Here is an 8240-nt window from a genome sequence, read left to right as displayed (position 1 = left end):
CCTTCTACTGCTGCCTTCAAAAGAACTGCCCAAGACCAAACGAGTCAACATTGCAGCCTGGATAGAAGAACTCATAAGTCCCTACTCATAGTTAAAGATCCACAAACAGTTGGTGGCAGCTAGTGAAGAGTCAATTTTCAACAGGACTACAGCCCCTTTTAGGTTGTCTATGCTCCAGTGCTCTGCCCTACATTCATGTGTATACAGGCAATACTAATTAGACTCAGTAGATTACACATATCTAAAAAAGAAAATCACAAAAAACAAGGATGTGGTATTGTTTAGGGATGTAAACAGGTTTGGGAAGTGTTTGACATGCAAAATGAGAATGAATATAGGGGCAGTATATGAAAATGCATTATACCAAAGTATGAAATTCTAAAGAAAACAAAGAAAAAAATATAAAATCAACCATGGGATATAAATAAAAGTAGGAAAGTACTTTCTAGGTTTTTCCATATCGCACAGCAGAATAATACTTCCCACACTCTGTGAGTTTGTGTGTCCCCTAGTCTTTCTTCCTGATCAAAGAAATGAACCAATGTTCCACAAAACCTTCAATCTACAACCTCATTTGCCTGAAACATATGCTGGGGTAACAGCAGTGCAGAACTTGCAGGAGTGGCCAACCAATGACTGGTCCAACTTGAGGCCCACACCATGAGAGGGATTTCATGCGTGATATTACCTGGATGGCCAGGAATGAGAGGCAGAATGGCACAGAGACCGAAAACAGAAATAAACATGACTAGCAAAAAAAATCAAGGAAATGATTCTTAATGATATTCTGCTATATTCACAGATCAGTACCTAACCCCAAGTGTCATCCAGTAACTGATGGGAGTAGATACAGAAATCCACAGCCAAATACTAGGTGAAGCCAGAGGAAACCCACAGAATAGGAGAAAGAAGGATTGTAGGAGCCAGAGGGATAGAGGACATCAAAAAAACATGGCCCACATAATCAATTAAGCATGGCTCATAGAGGCTCACATAGATTAAAAAATAGGGCAAACATGGACCCTGTATGGGTCTAACCTAGGTCCTCTGCAAACTTATGGTTGTATGGCTTGGTGTTCTTGTGGGACTCCTAACAGTAGAAGTGGGGCAAGTATCTCTGACTCTTTCACCTGCCCTTGGGACCCTTTTATTCCTACTGGTTTGCCTAGCCCAGCCTTGATATGAGAGTTTATGTCTCATATTATTGTAACTTGTTAGGCTATGATGGGAGACTATCACTGGGGACCTGGTCTGCTTTTTTTAAGGGAAACCGAGGAGGAATGCATCTGGGGAAGAGAAGATACAAGAAGAGAGATAGGGAGGAGTGTGGGGAGAGGAAACTCTGGTTGGGATGTAAAGTATGAGAGAAGACTAAAAGTGTACGTGTGTGTGTGTGGGGGGGGGGAATACCAATGTTCAATAATAGAGCCCAATACTAATGACATTATGCAATTCTGATCTTTCCCTAAAGTTACAGCTCAAAATTCACAGTTTAACTTTATGCCCTTTTCATACTTCACAATGAGGATTAAGTTTCAACACATGAAGCCTTGAGAGGGATCACATTCACACCATATTCAATCTTTATCAGCTATTGAAACATGCTTCTAGCAGTGAGCTTCATGGTATTTTTGTAAATGTGCATATAATTGCTAACTTGTTTTTAGCATTAAATTTTATATCAATAGTTACATTTTCATCATTTAACTTATTTTTCTTTTTTGAAACTAAGTATTTTTCATATAATATATCGTGATTATGGTTTCCCCTCCCAGTTCCTCCCTGTATCCTTACCCATCCTGATCAATACCCTCTCCAGCTCTCGTAAGAATACAAACAGGCATCTAAGAGATAATAATAAAATACATTATAATAAGATAAAACAAAACACATAAATCAAATTAGAGTAGAATAAAACAAGCATAACAAAAAGAACCTCAGACAGAGCACCTGTGTGGCCTGGGCAGGCATCTCCATGACGAGTAAAGTGACCTGCTGATGTCCCATGCAACCTAAGTCAGAAGCTCATTTTTTAGTAAAAGGGGGACCTGTAGGGCTCTGGCCCCCGTTTTGGGTAACTGTTGCCTTGCTTGCTGACCTTGACCTTGATATCCTCCCTATGCTAATTCCCTGCCAGGTTCCACCCTCCTGAATGCTTAAGGGAAGTTCCTTGTCTGTGTATCCTGCATAACAGGTGTTAACAGTTTAGATGCAAGATTGTAAAACATCCCTAGCGAACTTCTGCTCTTCAGGGTTCTCCCATTATGCTGTAAGCTTGTATTTAAGACCTCCTCCCTCCTTCAATAAACAGCATCAGCATTAAAAAAATAAAGGAAAAAAATAGTCATTAGTCAGAAACATCTGTATTTCCTTCCCCATAAAATACACATTTACAGTAGTGTAGTGGCATTAGGAAAGGGAAGCTTTTGGGTATTGAGTAGACATCTTGGTAAGAGGCTCCAAAGAGCCCTTTCTTCCTACCACATTAGGTTAATGTTAAAAGTGACTGGCCTTTAGGGAACAAGACCTCACCATGTATAGATTCCCTGGTGCAACCTCCAGCTCCCACTTCCAACCTGTAGAAATTTTTATTCTTTACCCATCCGTTCCTAGTGTGGTTATTTCACTCTACTAAGACTAATACGGTCATAATCAGTGTTCAGTTGCTGTGAAGAGACAGCATGACCAAGGCAACCCTGTTGCAGGAATCTTAATAATAAAATCAAACCCGGGGCCAGTTATTGGGGTGAAATGCTGGATGGTCAGAGAGACAGAACAAGCCACAGCCACCTCACCTGGCCAGATCCTCAGCTGGTCTTGTTTCCTCAGACTGGAAGCTTCTGTGTCCTCATATCCAAATGGCTCTTAGCTGAACTGTGCTGCTAGAAGCCTGAAAGCTTAACCAGCCAAATGCTTCTAATTTCTGGTCCTCACGCCTTATATACCTTTCTGCTTTCTACCATCACTCCCTGGGATTAAAGGCGTGAGTCACCATGCTTGGCCATTTCCAATGTGGCCTTGAACTCATAGAGATCCAGAGGGATTTCTCCCTCTGGAATGCTAGGATCAAAGGTGTGGGTGCCACCATTTTCTCACCTCTGTATCTAGTGGCTGTTTGTTCTCTGACCCCAGATAAATTTATTAGGGTGCACAATATTTTGGGGAACACAATACCACCACACAACCCTTACAAAAGAAAACATTAATTGCAGGGGATTGCTTAGAGTTTCAGGGGGTTGGTCTGTTTTTGTCATGGTAGAGAGCATGGCAAGAGCATGATGGCATGCATAGCACTAGAACAGTAGCTGAGAGCAGCATAGATAGAAAAAGAGAGAGAGCCTGGGCCTGGCTTGGGCTTTTGAAATCTCAAAATCCACCCCCATGGACAAACTTCCTCAAACAAGGCTACACTTACTCCAATAAGGTCGCCCCTCATAATCTTCCTAATCCTTCTCAAATAGGGCTGATCCCCAGAGACAAAGCATTCAAATGTGTGAGCCCACGGTGGGTGGGGAGCATTCCTAATCAAACTACCACAAACACTAAGGATCACTTGGCTTTGTGGGTTTATGTTGTCATTGTTGTCACTTAACTTTCCAGAAGTCTTAGAGACAGGGACCACCACTTTTAAACTACATGATCTATCACTGAACCTGCTGAACATTGGGTACTCAGTGTACACAGGGAAATAAATCAGGAAATACTTTTGAGTGAGCATGGTAGTTCACATGTATAATCTCAGCATGGTAGCCCATGTGTGTAATCTCAGGAGGCCGAGACAGGAGAATTACCAAGAGTTCCTGGTCAGCATGGGTTAGAAAGTAGTATCCAGTATCAAAATAACAGGGAAAAAAGTTTCTGCTCTGGGATTTATAATAAAAATGACTGTCACCTTTCTTTTTTAATTGCTATGAATCTATTCTCCTTCCCCTACACCCACACCAGCATTTTTCCTTCATCATCTCTCTATTTTTTTTTTAATCTTAGCTATGCTGACTGGTATAAGATGAAATTTCATTTTTAATTTGCATTTCCCTGATGGCTAAGGATATGGAGTATTTTTTTTTTCATTTACGTTTTTCTCAACCATTTGTATTTAAAAGAAAAATTTCTTCTCACAATATGGGTGAAATTCTTAATTTTATATAATCTGAAAGAGAGGTTAAATGCAATTAAAATTATAGGACTTATTTGTTTAGGAAAGTATTATTATAATTCTCATAAGGAAAAGTAAACAAACAAAAGAGAAAGAAAAAATAAACTAATAAAGTAAATAAGAAGAACATGATAAATAAGACAAGAAGATACCTAGAGTAAAAGGAATGTAATGACTGAACAAAAATCTGCCAACTGCTGGCATGGTCCTTGAGAGGACAAAGCAGGGACAGAAAACATGCACAATCTCTCAAAGGTGAGTGGGAAATGAGAACAATTTACAAAATTTATATAAAGAAATAAACTGGGACAAGAAATAGGCAGGAAAATACAGACATAAAATAAGCCATAGAAATATTATATTTAGTGTTAAGGAGAAGTGGGCACCAAGGGACCAATGAGATAGAAGCAACACTTTATTCTATACGTGTGTGTGTGTGTGTGTGTGTGTGTGTGTGTGTGTGTGTGTGTGTGTGTGAGAGAGAGAGAGAGAGAGAGAGAGAGAGAGAGAGAGAGAGAGAGAGAGGCACACAAACATATACATGCACACAGTGGAAATAGCTGTTTCTCCTGGGTCTTCAGCTAAGAAGAACTTAGATGCCAAAGGTCATATTTTGGGTTGGATGTTTTGAACAACTTCATTCTCAGGTCCAGCACCGGCAGCTCACTCCAAGTTCAAGTTCTACTGACTTCTCCCTCTGTTTAGTCAAACTCCAGTTACACCCTTAATCTACCATTCTCACAAATGTGACAATGCTCCTTTTCTTGATTTCTCTGCCCTTCTTCGATTTGCCACAGAATTCTTACATGATTAAATGTAGTCAATTTAATGCATATGATCTCTATCAGAATTTTCCTTAATATGAGAGTGTGTCTTGATGATTGGTATTACCCCCCTACACTAGTCAACGTGAAGAGATAATCTTAGTGCCAATAATCCTCCATTCAGAGTCCCATTGGTCTAGAGATGAGGGATACTCTGCACAAGAAAAATCCAGTAGCATTTGTAGCTATCTTAGTTACCTCCTGAAATCTCTCTCTTTGTTTTTTTCTGAATGGAGTATCACTCTATATCCCAGGCCGATCTCAAGCTTGCAGCGGTCCTCCTGGTTTAAGCCCTCAGAAGCCACTATGACTGGTTGAGAAGATACATATCACCAGAGTCTGAAATGCAAATTCACAACCAAACCTACTGAAATACCTTCCCCTGACAGTAGCTTCAGCCATATATTTTCTCACTGCTATTCAGCAACTTGCTGCCACTTTTCCAATGCATTACAATTTATCATCCTTTATGGGAAAAGTTTTAAAATCAAGGAGAATAATGCTTCCTTCTGGTCTTTATTTCCCTTCTGGAAACTTCTGTGTGCATATGAAGATACTAGATGTATTTATATGCTTTTTGCTTCCTGATCTTTATTATAATGACGTCAATCTTAAGCTAATCAGAACAGGTAAAGGAAGCTATTATTCTTCTATAGAAACAGGGATTTTTTTTCCTGATTCGAAAGACATTGTATCAGGGAAATGCATGTGTTGATTATCAGTAGAAACCAGACAACATTTGTTTATGAGAATATGCAGTTTTAACAATACTAACTCAGTAGAGAGTACAGGTGGGACATTGTGAGTATCCAACAAACAATAAAGTAAGTGAGCAAAAAGTTGTTGGAAATAAGTTAAATTAAGGTGGCCCCTTTCCCTTCACCAGTGTTTGTTGTTGGTCAAAAGGAAACTAAATCTGATGAGACTGGATGATGGCTCACTTGTTCTTGCCGGTGACCCAGATACAGTTCTTAGCACATACATGCTGGCTCAGAATTATCTGTAATTTAATTTCCGGGGGATCTGATTTCCACAAGTACCAGGCACACGTGTGGTGCACAAACACACATATAGGCAGAACACCAATGCACATAAAACAAATAAAACTAAATCCAGGCAGTGGGACCAGATCTTGTGCTCATTGCATGAGTTGGCTGTTTGAAACCTGGGGCCTATGCAGGATTGTTTGGCTTGGCCTGGGAGGAGGGGACTAGACCTACCTGGACTGAGTCTACCAGGTTGACCTCAGTCTGTGGGGAAGGCTTTGCCCTGGAGGAGATGGGAATGGGGGGGGGAGGGGCGTTGGGGGGAAGGTGAGGGGGACGGGAGGGGGGAGAACAAGGGAATCCGTGACCGATATGTAGAACTGAATTGTATTGCAAAATAAATTAAAATAAATTTAAAAAAAAAAAAAACAATCACAGAAAAAAAAAAATTTTAATTAAAATTTGAATGTATACAGAGGAATTTCTTCCAAGCAAGAGTGCTGTTTGGTCCACTTGTGTTCATTTTCAAAGACTGCAAATAAAATAAATATGTCCTGTATCCACACACCTTCCTCTGCCTTTCTAATGCTAGTAGTGCATACACAAAGCTCTCAAAGAGCAAAGAGAGTAGATTAATACTTTAGGTGAAATATGCCTTTTTGATTTCCACAATAGGGCTGAGTTAATCTTCCACCTTCATAGAAAATAAATGAAATTAAGAGAGAGGAAAAAAAAGCTATAATGTAGCCTTCAAAGGAAATGGGGTGAGTTTTACATGGAAATTCAACTTCAGAAGAAAATTTCTAGGGAACTAAGAAATGTTGTAAACTGCATAAAATATTACTCATTATTTACTGCATATTGATATTCAGCTTTCTTAGTACTTAAGATACCACAGGGGTCAACTGATACATAAGTAAACCAATAAATTTTAAGATTTTCTGTTTATGAAACAAGATTGGAGTCCAGAGTAGGCATCATTTGAGTCTGGCCGTTGAAGAAGAATCCACACACTGCCAGAGATCTTGGAGAGCTTTGTTTTGTCCTCTTTGCATATTCCATTGTTTCCATTGTCCTTACAGCGTGGGATATGAACCTGCAGTAGGGGTGATCTCAAATACACCATTCTACAGTACCCATCACACTAATAATAGTCCTAGCCTGATTGAAATTTGTGTGCTATGAAATAAATGAACTCAAAATGGATTCATCTACTAGGATCATTTTTCTTTACAGGCATCCAAATCATTGTTCACTATTAAAGAATATTATGAGTGGAAAAGGAGCAGTTTTCTTTGTAAGTAAAAGAAAGCTCTTTGGCAGAAACATGACAAGGTGTAAAACTAAAGACTGTTATTATATAAGAAAACCATGGTACAGCCTTTGCCTGACCTAGGCAGGGCAGTTGGGGGCCACAGGATTAAGGAAACTGTAGGGGAACTCAGAATACTGCAGTGAACCAGTCTCATGTTACATTAGCAAAGTCCTGAAGGAGTAAGATGAGCTCAGGCTCAAGAAATTCAGCCTGCAAGCAACAGCGAAGAAACTGCTTTGCCAGGGCGGGAAAAAAGCCTGTAAGTCCTGCTGATTGAAAGTCACTTAACTAGAATCATTCAGAGGTGAAAAGAGGCAGTATTGCTAAATGAGGTACTTACAAGGTAAGACGGTTTGACAAAAAATAAAATAAGGCGCCTCTCTTAGATTTCTAGAACCTTCTCTGAGTAGTTCTCTATCTGTGCAGAACTGTCATTAATGTTACGGTATCCTGGTCAGAATCTATTCATTTTACTGGTTCGGGTACAATAATCCAATATCTAAGGACTAGTGGTTTGGTCACAGCACAAAAGCACAGGATTAGCAGAAATACAAGATACAGTCTACTGAAATACTGTATCTTGACAAAATCGTGTGGAAGTGACCAGACTTACATAGGCGAAAAGCCTGAGGAAGAAACTGTTCTATCATAGACTATCAGGCTGGGTTGGAGACAGACAGGAGTATTCAAATCTTAAAACTATAGTAGAGCCACCAAGAATTGACACAGAAAGCTCTGCATTTCCAGGGATGACATTCTCAAAGCCTTTGTCATGTTTGTTCCCATTGAGTAACAGACAAAGGGATTCCCAACAGAGCAAAGCCGGCGTTCCTGAACTGACTAGCTAGGAATAGGATCAGCTACTGATACAGTATTTTTCCTATTCGTTGCTAGAAAGATTTCGTATTTTCTGCCAACCTATGTTGTGGAATAATCTTTTGGTACACTGTGAAGACTGT

Source organism: Peromyscus californicus, unplaced genomic scaffold (genome assembly GCF_007827085.1).
Source record: "Peromyscus californicus insignis strain IS unplaced genomic scaffold, ASM782708v3 Scaffold_13__1_contigs__length_99412109, whole genome shotgun sequence".
NCBI classification, from domain to species: domain Eukaryota; kingdom Metazoa; phylum Chordata; class Mammalia; order Rodentia; family Cricetidae; genus Peromyscus; species Peromyscus californicus.
The sequence above is the reverse complement of the archived record's forward strand: the minus strand, read 5'-3'. Positions refer to the sequence as shown.